The 15,271-nt window shown below is 41.0% G+C and overlaps 1 long non-coding RNA gene across 1 annotated transcript in view; it reads left to right on the plus strand.

Annotated features, from left to right (window-relative positions):
- The window catches only part of LOC137150831 (uncharacterized), a 43,208-nt gene extending 32,579 nt beyond the window's left edge, over window positions 1–10,629 (plus strand). Inside the window, exons 2-3 of the long non-coding RNA XR_010919082.1 lie at window positions 2,334–2,437; window positions 10,291–10,629. This is a non-coding gene — a long non-coding RNA (uncharacterized lncRNA). The remainder of the gene's footprint in view (window positions 1–2,333; window positions 2,438–10,290) is intronic.
- The last annotated feature ends 4,642 nt before the right edge of the window (window positions 10,630–15,271 follow it).

The following is a 15,271-nucleotide window of genomic DNA, read 5'->3' on the forward strand; positions in this document are numbered from 1 at the left end:
CTTAACAAGGTTGTATCACCATTGATTTCAGTGGAATTACACTGGTGTAAAACTGGCATTATGGAGTGATGCATTGGGCCCAAGAAACATGGAAGAAAAGGACTTTTATTAGGGAATGGATTTATTGCTTTTCACCCGCATGAGTATTTTCTATATAGAGGATTTCAAGTAGAAAAATATTTGGAACTAAAGAAGAATGAGAAATATTCACTTCATTAGCTGTTAGCTGAAGAACACTGGTTTTGATCAGAGTTGCAGAAAATGTGCAGAGATTTAAAACTCATGATTTTTCTTTGAACATTTCTGAAGTTTATATTTATAACATTTGTAATACATGGAGAGCCACATTCTCTGCTGGCAGTCTACTGAAATTCACTAGCTTCAGACGGTGGTGTACTTGATCCATGATTTTTATATGTTGTACATATGTAAACTCAACTCAGTCAGCACAGTAGCAAACCAATTTAACACTAAAACCTAAAGGGAAGACTTTCAAAAGCACTCAGCAGTGGTCCAGCTCTGCTCCCTCGCTGACTTCAGTGGGAGTGGAGTTAGGCCACCACTGAGCACCCTTGAAAATCCCACTTCTATGTTTCTACTTCTTTGTTTTTCCAGGCATGTGTAATTTCGGACAAGACAGACAAAGAACTGCCCAAGAAACATAGGACTGCCCCCTGTTTTGTTACCAGATTATCAGAGGGTGGGTTCAGAGGCTGTTCAAAATGTATTTATTTTAGAAGCTGCCAAACTGTAGCTGGGAGGAGAAAGGGATTTTTTTTTCAAAGGCATTAAAATAAAGTTTGAAAACAGCCTATTTGTTGGTCCCATTGAGGCCCAATTCAGCTCCCACTAAAATCTACAGACTCCATTAATTTCAATAGAAACAGGATTGGGCTCAGTAGAAACCATTGCGACAAATGACACTGGACTAATATAGTATTGATAAGACTAAGAAATGTAAAATGGTCCCTAATGAATGAAAACTAATGGAAAGACTGGAAAACAACTGGGGACTTTCTGACATTTTACGAGATTGAGATGTTGGCATTGAATTTGAAGCCATGGCCTATTTGCAGTGTCCTATGGAAGCATTAATTCATGATAGGCTGTGTATCAAACTGTGATAATGTTATGACTTCATGTAATGGGGTATACTGGCCCTTTAAGAGTAGAGGGGGCCAGAGACCCCATTCCAGAGAGTTGGACTGAACAAAGGCCCAAGAAATGGCCTGAGAGGAAGCAGTCCCAGAGAATTAGGAATTTGGTGTGTGTCTGGGGCGGGGGAGGGAACCTCAGGATACTGTTTCTTTAAGGGCTTGGGATCAGGAGCCCCCTAGTATAGGGTGGGGGCAGAGTGCCTTTCTCTTCCAGCCAATTGGGAGTAGCTCTCTGGAGGAAGGCAGTATATATAGACTGCCTTTACCCTCACAGTGGGGGGACACACTGAAGGAGAGGTAAGTTGGAGTCTGAGAAGGGAACTCCTGTCAGAAATAGCTGGGACTGGTGACTTAGGGTGGAGCAGTCTGGGAAAGAGGAAGAGCTCTGTGTGTGGCAGAAGAACCAGGACTAAGTAAGAACTTTTGGGTTATTGTTATGGACTGTATTTTGGGGACACTCTGGATTGTTTGAACCATTTGTAGTTAAGGACTCTGGGGACTGTTGAAGTCTTATCTCTTACTAAACCAACTCTTGTGCTTATCTGCACCCCCTCTCAAAGAGAGTGGGTGGAGTGCTTAAGGGACTTGCAAGAGGGAGCTAACAGGGCAGAATGACCCAGGGCCATGAGGGGATGCTCAATAATTGGCCACCCTGCCACACTCCACTAGGCTGACAGAAGTGAAGTTAAAGTCCTAGTGCTTCAGCTACCTCTGAAGAGGAGCTTTTGTCTGTGGGCCTCATCCTGAGGCCAGACAGGATAGGCACAGTCTGTTGCTCATGCCTGGTCCTTGGTTTTGGCCTCAAACAAATGTAGTATGTTGTATTAGACAGTATATCTGATGTGACTTGTTTATTCATGTCTCAGGACCTCCACACTAGGTCCTGATTCATCAAGGTACTTAAGCATGTGCTTAATTTTCAGCATGTGAGGTAGTCCCATTGACATTAATAGATGATTCAGGGTCCTAATGCTAGATTAATTTAAGGGGTATATCTTCAGTTGAATGAATTAAAGCCATTCTGAAAATTTACCCTATATTAAACAGAAAAATCTTTTCAGTCTAATATTTTCAGGAGTTTGCACTAATTGACCTTGACCAAATGTATATATTCCACACTGTTATAAAAACCTCTGCATTAGCAAAGTTTTGACATCATTCCTTCCTTCAAAATAGGGTTACAGAGCTGTATTTTCCTGCATCCTTCCTGGATCCATTCTTATACATGCAATAGCCCACTTCCTCCATTCTATTTCTCTGGTGTCTTTCCACTAATTCTGGTAAGTTATGCACAATCTTTTAAAATCCCCTCATATTTCCCTCCTTATTTGTTTCTGTATTCTGTGACTTGAGTGCATTTAATTTGGGTCTGACAACTTGCCATTGTTTGTCTAATTGACTATTTGACCAAGTTTAATCATGAAACCTTCTAATATTGGCTCTTCTCCTGAAAATACACCTGAATCTCTGGCAGGAACACACAGAGAGAATTAATTCTGGCTATCAGCAGTATCAAGATTATGTGTCACTATCTTCCTACTCGTGCCTCTTAATGGCTCATTCTCACCGTTTGCTATACATCCATAAGGATGTATATTTATTTACTATATATCAAAATATCTTACAGATTTAGATATTTCTGTTTTGTTTCCATATCTTATAATTATTTCTCATATCAGATGTCTTCCCTCCACAGTCCCAATAAACCACTGTCTTAATAGCTATTTACTTTGTGAAACCTCCTCATTCATCTAAATACCAGATGGCTGGGGTTCTTCCTTTTTTACATTCCAGCTTACTTGTTTTTAATGGTGCACAGTTTGATTTATTTATTTATTTATTTTCCAAATAACATGAGACTATTAAAGATGCCATGACACTTTGTAAGAGCTGCAACTGTCCTAGCCAAATTTCATATTGGAAACGGAGTGCCCTTCCCATGGATATGCCTATGGGAAGGGGAAAATGGGAGAGGAATTCCATAAGGTCCTCCCAGGGTGTCTCCTCCTAATTATTCCATGGGATGGATGGGCTTTGTCCCTCAAAACTCTGGAACTTGGGGGGGGGGGGGGAGAGGGGGCTGGGGACTGGCAAAACAGGGACGGAGGCTGGGAATCTCCTTGCGGCATGTGGCCTTCCTAATGGAAGTCCTCTGCCTCCACATAGGCTTCTAGGTTCCTTGCTGTTCTAGCAGTGTCTCTGGTAACTCTCTCCTTTTGGAGCTTTGCTACCAGCAGTTTGATGCTGTGTAACTCTCTCTCTCTCTCTCTGCCACTCAGACAATCATATTGTGTGAGGAAGATGGTATTGATTCCATGCCAGCATCTTGGCTGAAAGTGAAATAAGAATGAAATGGCCAGTTTTCCTGTACTCCAGTAATTTGGGCATGACTATAGAAAAACCTTCAAATAATTGTAATACTCACTAAGGGCCTTATCCAAAGCCTACAAAACTCAGTGGGACTCTTTCAGGCCTTACTGAAAGAATTACATATTCAATTAAATTACATGTTAAAGTCAATGGAAATTGGATCAGGCTTTTGAAACAGGACATAGTGTCCTCCATACATGTTAAGTGCCAGTAGGCTAGACTACCCTAGAGCTCACCAAACCATGTCCTTATTCCATGCAGAACTATCATGTGACACCTCCAAAATCTATTAATATCAAAATGTTATACCAGTACTATGACATGTTTGTTTGTTTGATTTAGTGTTGTTAAACATTGATTTATAACTACTTACACTACGTATTGTTGACATCTTAAAAAAGAGAAATGTATTATTCATTTATTAGCTTAGTGGTTCAACTTCTGAAAGGCACCAGTGAAGCTATACTTTGAGCCATACAGAAGACATTCAGGAATTGTTTGTGAACAGAAAACACATCCTAGAAAAACAATGTGAATGATACAAAGTACATTTGTCAAGGCTAAAAGTTGGTTTTAAATATTTAATACGGACATAAATACTGTACATTTCATAAGGCTGATTCTTTGACAAAATAGCAGATGGGATTAGTAAAAACATAACAATCAGAAATAAGAGATCTTAACTTTTTTTCTTCCTGATAAGACATCAAAATATGAGGAGATCTAAATCTCCAAAGGATTAAAGGGAGAGAGAAGGAGGAGGTTAATTATAATTTTCAATTAATATGTGGGCCTGGGCCATGATGAATATTCAGTGACTAGATAATCTCTAGTGAAATAAAATGACATTTGTTTTCCAACATGCATTCTGAACTAGTGCTCAACCACCACCATGGTACAGTTCTTTCACATAGTCTTTAGGATATCACAGTTAGAGAGCCAAGGAGAAGAATCCCAGGGGAATGTATTAAGAAAGAGGGAGAATAACATCAAAGCCCACAGAGAAAATGCCAATGATAACTAGCACATGCTCAATGACCTAAGCTATGTGTTAAACGCAAATCATTTGGGTGTCTGAAATATACAGCATATAAATTTCATACACTTTTGACAACTCCTAACAATATTTAACAAACTTTCAGTGGCTCTATATCAGAGTATTAAGGGCAAATATCCTCCCATTTTGTAGCCTTGTAGATGAGCTTTACAAATCCTTCTTGCCCAAAATAGGGATATAGCAAAATTTGTACTACTTTAATGCAGCCACAATATGTCAAAAGTTTTAGATGAGTTTGACACAACACACATGCTAATATTCTTCTACAACAATTTCACCTTACACAGAGGTGAGGTTTAAAAAATACCAGGGTTAGCCTTACGTGAGTTGCCTGTGAGATCTGAAGGCTACTTAGTTACCATATCCTCTCCTCCCTGAAAAATCTATCTGTGTTTTGTTTCTCAATGAATCTGTCTGGGCCTACAATGTCTTCAAAAAATAACAATCTCTCATGCTATGAAGCTACTTTGTTTTGATGTGAAACTGAAAAATATTGCAGTGAAAGCTGTTACATATTTCCTTTTAAGGGACAAAAGACATTTTTCTTTTAAATTATAAGATCAAGAACATCTACAACAACACTCTTTCACTGGGACTGAAGTGCAAAACCAAATGAAACTTATGGGATTTTTTCATCAATACTTTAACACTTGGTGTCATCAGCTCAGTGTTCTACACCATTCTTTAGGATGTGGTTACTGTAAATTATTTTAGAAATAGGTATAATTCTTGAGAGAGATTCTCAAATCAGAATTCAAACGCAAAGTGAATGAATAAACAAGATAATGGAAAAAGCTCCTTTTAATTGGAGGGTAACAGGAGACTTGGAGAAATGTATCATGAGTCTTTATTATACGAGAAGCTTTCAAAAGCATCTGTGGCGCTTAGGAGCCCATGTCCCAAAATGGACTCCTAAGGTGCTTTGGAAAACTTTCCCCCTATATTAGCAATGTGAATACAGCCCAACTGGCTAGCAATCAAAGCTGCTCCTATTGTAGGAGTTAGAGCAAAAGGCTAGAAGTCAGAACTTTGGGGTTGCATTTTCAGCTCTGTGACTGTATTGATCTCTGGTAGAGGAGGTCAGTGTTCTTTTTTTCTTTCAAATTTGAAAACTTTAATAAGAATTTTCTCCAAATTATGAAGTTTGATGAAACACATTTTTACTACATTTTTCACAACATTTCTACCGCTGTCTTGAAAAAAATATTGAATGGTTTTATTTTCTTGGTTTTTACAAGCTGTAATCTCTGGTTTTAACCATTACATGACTCTCTTTACCCATCTGCAACATGGATATACTTTTATGGTCAAGCTAAGTAAGTACTGTTGTATCTTGCTTTGGTCTCCTTGTGTGAGCCCAATGTGAAATGAGTTGACTGTCTCAGTCACATTTCTGATGGACTGGGATCTACATGAAAGAAAACAACTCCACAGTTGACACTCCCTCATGGCAGTGAAGTCAAGGAAATGAGCATGAAAACAGAATAAACCACTCCCATCCTCTGAGGTAGTCCCTTGACAAGGTTGCTTGTATTGCTGTACCCATGTTGTAGCTGCCCTGTGGATAAAAAGAGGACTTCTATCTTCAGAGCTGCTCTTCTGGCTCCTTGCACTAGCACTAAATTTGGCTTTTAAAATAATGTGTTAAACACTATTTTTAGTCCGTGGGCATTGAATCATGCTTTATATGAAGTTAGTCTCTCCATTAACTCCAAAGGGCATTGGATTAAGCTCAAATGACATTAGATTATCCATGCTATATACTCAGTGAGGACAAAGTAAATTCAGTTTGGGATGAAACAGTAATACAAGAATAGATCCAATGCAGTCTTAATTAACTCCAAGCAAAATTTAATGAACAAAAGCAATGGCGTTTTTGCTTATTCAAAGAACATATTATTTAAGTGCCATGTCGTAAATAATAACTGCAAAATTTTAGTGTGAACATAACAAAACCTTCAACTACTTAAATGGCTAATGAGTCAACTAGAAAATACTGAGTAACAGATCACAAGATGCTTCAAGGGAAGAGAGGATCTCTGGTACTCCGTGAGTACAGGGGACAATAAAACAAAGAAGAAGGGAGGTTGGTTTGCTCATGAGATTGGCAATAAGCTATTAAATTTGTTCCCGCAAGGAGGCTGGTTCAAATCCAGCTCAGGTTGGAGTTGTTATAAATTGTTACCGTCTGCTGTCTCTTTGTTGGCCTAGGTAATATGGATTGAGTGGCCTTAATGCAGTTCCTAATGGACAAGCTGATCATGGAGGTGGGGCCGGGAAACATCACCATAATGGGCAATGTTGTTAGTGTTTCAGCAGTGAGGCTAATGACTGAACATGGAAACTTTCCTTTTAACCCTTAGAGTCCTTTAGTTCCAAGTGAAGACTGTTAGAGGGACATTGATGATTTGAAGTAGTTTGTATTGCTTGCCCTTGCAATGTAATGTTAGGTTCAGTTTTATTAAACATCCTAATGATCTGGAAGAGGGACTAATTCACACTGATCCTAATTTAGGAAGGGTTGTAAATACCATTAAGGACAGAAATAAAACAAGGGGAGAGATTAGTGATGTGGACTGAAAGTTACAAAACAAGGTTCACCTTGGAAAATGCAAACAACCAACTGCGGATATGATTATACTTAAGAGGAGGGCAGACACTTAGAAATAATAACAAGTTGTATAGATTTAACATGAAAGTGATTCATACAAAAGCTCTGAGTGCCCTAACAATAAATGTTTCAAGAGACGTAGAGGTGGTAATGGAGACAAAATTAGGCTTGAATTGGCAAAGTGGTAGAAGTGCAAAAGAGAGGCAAAATATTTTGAGCAGCATTGCCCAGGGCAGGGTTCTTAAAAGGCTTCAACCAAAGAAATCTGAAGTAACTAGGAATCTTTCCATTGGCTGAGGCCCACAGTTCCTCTCTGTTCTTACGGAATTTTGTTCAGTTCTTACCAGCACATTACCAAAAAGGCATTTACAAAGAGTTTGGAGAAGAGCAATACAATGATTAATCGCTTGAAAACTGACTTCCGAGAATATTGTAAGAGCTAAATAGATAAATCATGACTCATGCAACAGAATGTAGGCATGATAACAGATCTGTGAGGGGTGCAAATGCCAGTGCTGGAAAGGAATGATCTAGTGTGATTCATAAGGGTAAAACTAATAATAATTAGAGGACATTAAGATAGTGAAAATGTATGCTGAATATCTCCATAAATGTACTGAATTTATGCCCAAGAGAAGTGGTGGAAATCCCATTGCTTGAAACAAAACAATAGGCTGGACAAAGCTCTACAAAATGAAGGGGAAAATCCTACACTGGCAGAGAGATGGCCTTGATATCCTAACAGGTCTCTTCCATTTCTAGATTAGATTATTTTAGTGAATTAAACTTCACAGCACTTCAATTTGTGTAATCTTTTACAAATTGGGAAATTTGGGCATATTTCTCCATGTCTCAAATCAATTTATTTTCCACTAGAAATAAAGTGACAAAGGTATAAATAAAAGGGGATGAAAACAGCTGACATGGAAGAGAATAAAGATTGTATGAAAGGGTACCTACATTCATCCATTCAACAGACAACAAATTTACTTACCTAAGAAGACTTCCAGAATTGGTATCTTATTGCAAATCAAATTACAGAGGAGATTGAGAGTGGGAGCCCATGAGGTATTGATTGAGCCTCACAGAAAGCAAATGATTGCAACTGAACTGAAAAAAGAGAATTTGTCAGACATTCTCAAAGCTCTATTTAAAGTTATCTTAATATGAACAGCTAAGTCAGTAATATAAAAAGGGGAGAAGTTTCATTCCAAATGCACTGGGTTCTGCACTAACCTGGATCCGTTTGCAATTACAGAAAATCTTAGAGCATGAGAGTTGGTAGCATAAACAGTCATACAGTCGAACACGGTAAGAATGAAACTCTAAAGTTGCATGAGACAGAGGAGATGATGAGATGGCTAGTAATGTTGTGTTCACAAGGTTATTAAAGTAACTTGTGTCGATCTATCTAGCCTCTCATACTTTGCCCATCACCGTGGGATCCAAGAATCTCCATGGGATCTAAACAGCTAGTCTGGCTAACACATGGTCTATCTGTGTGACTGGGTTTATCAACCCTGCACTGGGCAAATGAAGGCTGACCAATCACCAGAAGACTTTGCCCCTGCACATGCTTCCGGTGGAGGCAACAGATAAAGGCAGGCAGCTCAGCTCAGTTAGGGCTGGCTGAGGAGGAGGAGGGTTGTGTGCTGTCAGCTCCTGCAGAAGAACCAGCAGCCCTCCTGCTGAGGCTGCGGACCCCGAATACACTGTGGAGGACCAGCCAACCATGGAGACTGACGGGGATGCCAAGCCACTGCCAGCTGAGGAGATGCCCAAGATGGGCTTCATGGTAGGAAGTGACCCAGGGAACATGTTAGGAGCTGATGCTTGAACCCTTAATAGGGAGTTTACTGGCTTGGAACCTGCTGGAGTAGCATAGGCCTAGGTCCCCCTTACCCCACCCCCCATTTGCCACTAGGCATGGCTCCTGGGACTCTTGATATAGACTGCTTGTTTCCTCTGCCCCACCCAGGGGTCCAGAATTCCTGATTGTGATAGCTTGACTCAGCGGGGAAGCTTGACAACTGTGTGATAGGGCGTGTCAACCCCACACTGGGCAAATGGGGTGACACCCCCCCCCCCGGACACGCCAAGCCCCTATGACAGTCTGATTAAACTCAACCACTTTTACACATGTGAAGGATGATGAAGGGAAGGATAATTTATTGGGTAAGCCAGTGACTGGGATGCAGGAGGTCTAGGGCTCTGCCACAGACTACATGTAAAACCATGGGCAAATTATTTTCTCTCTGACAGTTTTACGTCTATAAAATGGGCATCATAATGCACCCTTTGTATGTCTTATCTGTAGATTGTAAGCTTTTTTGAGATTGTTGAGAAGACCAGTATCATTCACAAGAGGGAATTCTCCATTGACTTTCTTTCCCATCCACCTTATTAGAAGGAGATTCATCAAAGCGGAGGGTCTTACCCTTTCTTCCACTGGCAGTGTTCAGAGAGGAGTTTCTTTTTTTCTCCTCTGCAGAAGAAAACAGTTTTGGAGCATGTGCAGCTACATCCATCCATCCATCCAGCTTCTGCTTCTGTGCCCATCACCAGGGTATCCGAACACCTGGTTTGATGCTTTGTTTAGTGACTTCCCAGAACATTTTGGAACTCCCACAGTCTATGTGATTTGGGGTTTTCAGGATATGCTCTGCATGTTTAAATACAGCTATTAGGAAAGTTCCAGATCAGAAAGCACATAGACAGCAGGAGCCAGCATACAGAATCTCCTCTACCACAGAGAGAACATAGCTAACTAGATAGCAAACCTTTAAAAGGTTCCAATTTGGTTTGGTTCAAGGGATGGACAAAAGTTCAGGCAAGTTCTTAGTCTGGCCAGGCTGACTTGTTGGATCCTAATTATATGCCTCAAAGCAGCTAATATTTGAAAACCAGGTGGTAAACATTTTGAACTCAGCTTTATTTAAAAAGTTAACTTCCAACAAATGGTCCTATAAATGATATTTACTTAGGATGACCGAGAGTTCAGTACAAAGGGAAGTTTGCATTTTGTCCATCATACTATATATATAGCATTTTAAATGGCAAAGTTAATGGCAATTCTTATACGAATTAACTTGCAGGTGAGATGAAGATCAATGATTCTGAAAAAATGAAGTCAGGACAAAGTACGTTCAGGACAAAATCCAAGCGAGATCTAATTACTTTCTGAATCAAAAATGTGGATGATAGGCTACAAGGGGAATAACTGAGGCAAATATAGCATGATGGGGTCACGAAAGAGTACTTCCTTAATTATGCTGAAAAAACTTGTTTAATCATCTGGTTGCTGATATACATGATGGGTATATATCTGATGGATGGTGTGAGAGAAACATATAGCCAATTAAACCACTATCACAAGCACTTCTGTATCTAAGATCCAACCCCACCCTGGATGCTCATCTTGGTTTGTTTTAATTGGTGGAAATCTGTATTCATGGGTTAAGTTCAAGTGCAATGAAAATGCACACATTTTACAGCTTGCAGTATTCTTTCAATATATACTTGAACTAGCCAAATTCTTATGAATCAGTGTTTATGTGAATGGACTGGTACTCAGATCTGTGAATTGAACCCTGATCTACTGCCACAGACTTCCTGTGTGCCCTTGTGCAAGCCACTCAATCTCTGTGCCTAAGATCACAATTTGTACCATAAGGGTAATAGTACTTTTCTCTCACCCTTTGTCTTCACTTAAAATGAGATTTTTCAAAGGAGCTTAGGGGCACAAAAATCCCATTGAAAGTCAGTGTGTGCAAGCACAGCTCACAGCAGGACCCCTCTTTTCTTGCTCCTCCGGCCTTCCAAGGCTCACATGGGGCCACTTGCCAAATTTGGATTGGAATCCAGAATCAGGTTTTGATCAACCCCAAAAGTCTGTAAAACACATAAGAAAACTGTCCCTTGTCTGAAATCGTGTGCATTCTGAATAGGTTATGCAGACAAAAGTAATGGACATGTAGCTAAAAGACATAGTCAGGTAGGAGCCCAAGAGAGGGAGGAAGGTCATGTCTGATTGCTGAGTTCAAGGAGGTCAGAAGCACTGGACAAATGGGAAAATATTATGTTGTGTGAAGCCTATAGAAGAAGACTGATGTAGATAAGCTACTTCGTCTGTAAAATTTCCTGTAGTCTTATGTGAATAAGGAGAGTGGAATAGTAAGAATTGGGTAACACAGACAAAAGTACCTTCTATCACACTGCAGAAGTATCTTTATTTTTAACTTGAGTGGCAGTGACAAGGATCTGTTCCTATTAGAGATAATATTGACAAACTGTTTCTCCAGCCTCTAACTTTTGCTATGTCTTCTTCCTCAAAAATGATTAAAGCTACTGTAAATGCATCTGAGATCTGTGTTCTTGGGAACCAGGCACACTGGAAAAATGAAGGATTGTCAGTATTCTCTGCAATGTGAATAGATCTTTGTCATTGCCACCTTAGCTGACAAAACATAAATTTGCAGCATAATAGGTGATATTTTCATTGGAGTTGTCTTCACTAGGGTCATAATTTATAGTAAAACTGAAGAGAACTAGAAAACCGTTTTCAAACACAGACTTGGTAATAGCTGATACAGCAAGTAGTCACAGTTTGGAGGAAAAAGAACTGTCCTGTTCTTAATCCCAAAATTTAATTCAGCTCCCTAGATGGTACAGTTTATTCAGGACCCCATTTTCAAATGGGATTGCTTAAAATCAGTACCAAAATCTATACTGGATTACTTTGATATGCATGTTGGCACCTATATATAGTTGCCTAAATACTGATTTAGGGGCTAGGATTTATTAAGCAGTTTAAGGAAGTTAGGTGCCCACTTCTCATTGAATTTCAATGGGATTTAGGTGCCCAACTCTCTTAGGCACCAGATTTTCAAATTCCCACATAGGAACCTAATGTTAAGCACTAAAGTTTGACAGTTGGGCTGTCCAGGTTCAGATAGGAAAGTAAGGCTTTTTTCAACTAAATCCCATCAGGAGCTAATAGCAAATCAGCATCAAATATGAAAGAGTTTTCTGTACCCCAGGGTCAAAACCATAAAAGCAAGTTAATAGTATATGTTGTATTTCTATAGCTATGCACACAAGTGTATATTAAAAGAACATTATTAAGGTTTCAAAGTCCTGCACTCAAAATTTAGAGAATGTTAGAATTAAGGTTGCCTAAGTCTTATTAAAAGTCAATATTTAAGCCACTTTTGATAATGGGACTTCGCTATCTCAGTCACTTAGGTCCTACACTGCAAAACAGAGCAAAATCTAAACGTCTTTAACAATCTGGGGATTGACCCCTATTTTGTAGATGAGAAATGAAGGCACAGAAATTAAATATCTTGACCAGGGTGGTGTAAGAAATCTGTAGCAGAACCTAAAGAAATTCACTCCCTGTCCTGTATGAATCAAAGACCATCCTTCCTGTAGATTCTAGGCTGACCATGCTGAAGAACTGGGCTATCACACACCATATGTTGATTTTATCTTCAATTTTCCAATGGTAACTGCTTCCTATACTGAATTTGTGCTTATATCCCCTAATTGGCTCAGGAGAAAGTGAGTTGAGAGTCCTGAGTGCTTTCCATTTGTGGGAATAATTTTCTTGTGTGTTGATGCACGTTATGAGGAGCAGGTGTTCTGAGAGAGTCCATTATTACACCACTGCATTCTTTTCGGTCTTATAACAGGCCAATGCACATTCTCCCCGGTCCCTCTAAGATGAGAAAAGCATTGCTTCTTCTGCATAGTTCCAGTGGGGAAAACTGTTTCAAGCTGTAATCAGAGCAAAAACGATGGGTTAATCAGATCAACTATAATTTATTCCATGAGTCACTTCTCATTTTTAAACAGTTTGTTATAAAGAACAACTAATAAACTTATAAATGACTTCCTCCGGTTCTTTTCAAGTCAAAACAATCTGCTGCTAATGAAGTATTGTAGAGAAGGAAAGAATCATAAGATTCAGGGTCAGACTATGCATCCCTGCAAAGGAGTAGGAACCTCCCCACCCCCACACACATGCCTTTATATTTACTACTCAAACTTTGGGTCCTGGTGTGCCAGAGTAAATGGGGCTAAGCATATGCTTATTCCTTCCCCAGAGCAGGGGCATGAGGAGTATCAGAGGCAAGGCAGACAATAAGTAGTCTTGGGGAGCCAGTGTGGATTGTCGGTAATACTTTACTACTGGTATAGGATGGCAATAAAGTCCTGTCCCCTTGCACCTGACAAGAAGAAGAATGCAAGGGGGAAATTGTGGCTTAAGGATGCTACCCCCAGAATGGCACAGCTTAAACCCCACATCTTGCTTAGGGTTGCATGTAGTGACAATCTAGCTCTTAGAGATGGAATGATGTGAAAATGTAATCAGTCTTTTCTCTTTGCCAGTGGAGGAAATTTTCTTTACAGTTAGGTATATACAGTAGGTTTCACACCCCACTCTAGTGTTTGTGTGTATAAAGTATCTAGAACACTCCTGGACATTATATGAATATAATGTATTATGTTTCCTGTGTCTACAATACTCACATTTTTCTTGTACAGTAATTTTCACACAGTTGACACTCTATTTTAAGACCCATCTTGTATTGAAGCCTTAACCATTGTGATGTTCCCGTAGTGCAATCTGCACTGGTGAATGGTTGAGTCACCCCAATTTCCCACTCCTGGAGCCTGTCTTAATCTGCTTTGCTGTGAGAACTCCCACTCCTGGGTGGTTCACGCACAGCCACCAGCAAACAAGGTGCTCTCAACTCAGTGAGTGAGTGCTTCTAGCCAGCCACTCCTTGGATTATGCAACAGAATGATCCCCAGTGAATACCCCCAGTCCTTCTTTGACTGCTTGCTCATGTCGATTCCATTCTAGGTGTGTGCACGTCTCCATGCACAGTTACTGGAATTTTTTTCCCCTTAGCCATACCTGTAGGGCTGGCTCTAGCATCCCCTGGAATCCTGCGCACATGCCACAGTATGACAGGCACCGCTGGCCCTACACCCCCTCAGTTCCTTCTTTCTGCCCGGGGCAGTTGCTGGAACTGTTCTGCTTGCTTTCACAAGTGTTCCTTTAGTTACCCTACAGCAGTGTTAGATAGTTTGTTTGTTCTTTGTTAGTTAAGTAGTTGTAAATAGTTGATAGTTAAGTTAGGACTAATCCCTTCTGGGACCTTCGCCCGGGCAGGGCATGCCCCAGTCTCTGGGTTTCAAGCCCTGTGTCTCCTGCAGCAAGCCCTTCCCTCTTAGTGACCCCTACAACAGTTGTCTAAAGTGCCAGGGGGAAACTCATAGAAAGGAAAAGTGCGAGATCTGTAAGGCTTTCAGATCATAGAGCCAAAAGTAGAGAGAAATCCACCAGAAAGCCTTGCTGATGGAGACAGTGCTAAGACCAGCCTCTGAGCTGGCACAGTCTACCTCACTGTCAAGCATCGCATGGGGTCAAAGTGCCCAGTTGGCACTGGCTCCGCCATGGCACCAGACCCTTTTCTCTTCCCCCATCAGGGAAGAAACAGAGGAAGCAGCATCTGGATAGAGACCGCTTCCCCGCACCAAAGAAGTCCAGGGAAGCGGGGTCGAGCATGGGACCCATACTGGACCAACTGGCTGAGGGTCAGCAGGAGAGGTGATCACCGCCCAGAAGTGTGACACCCCCCTTCCTCCCCTCCCCCACCCCCCCCGATAAGAGACCCACCTGCGACTCCTGGGAGCGGAAGGGGGCCTCTTCAGATTACAGTGCCATCGACGCCGGATGCATTCCAGGTGGCAAGGAACCTTATGGCCCTGCCTTCACTGCCTTCTCCTAGGCCCCTGGTGCTGTTGAAAGAGAAGGCTCTGGTCTCCAGGGGGAAGCCCATGATGGGTCCCCTGCAATGGATTCACCACTCCGCTGAACAGAGGTGTCCATCCCCGAGAACCAGGTGCACTGGCAATTGTTGTCGCGGCACTGGATTCCGAGGAAGCGCTCCTGATCCCTGTCTCCAGGGCATGCGTTGGCAGTGGAGTACCACCGTCAGAGGCAGTCTCTGTTGTCCTCACGGCACTGATCACGGTCACCAGCACTGAGGGCTTTGCGTTCTG

Source organism: Emydura macquarii, unplaced genomic scaffold (assembly GCF_026122565.2).
Source record: "Emydura macquarii macquarii isolate MOO-44397 ecotype Brisbane River unplaced genomic scaffold, CSIRO-AGI_Emac_v2 contig_1027, whole genome shotgun sequence".
Lineage (NCBI taxonomy): Eukaryota > Metazoa > Chordata > Testudines > Chelidae > Emydura > Emydura macquarii.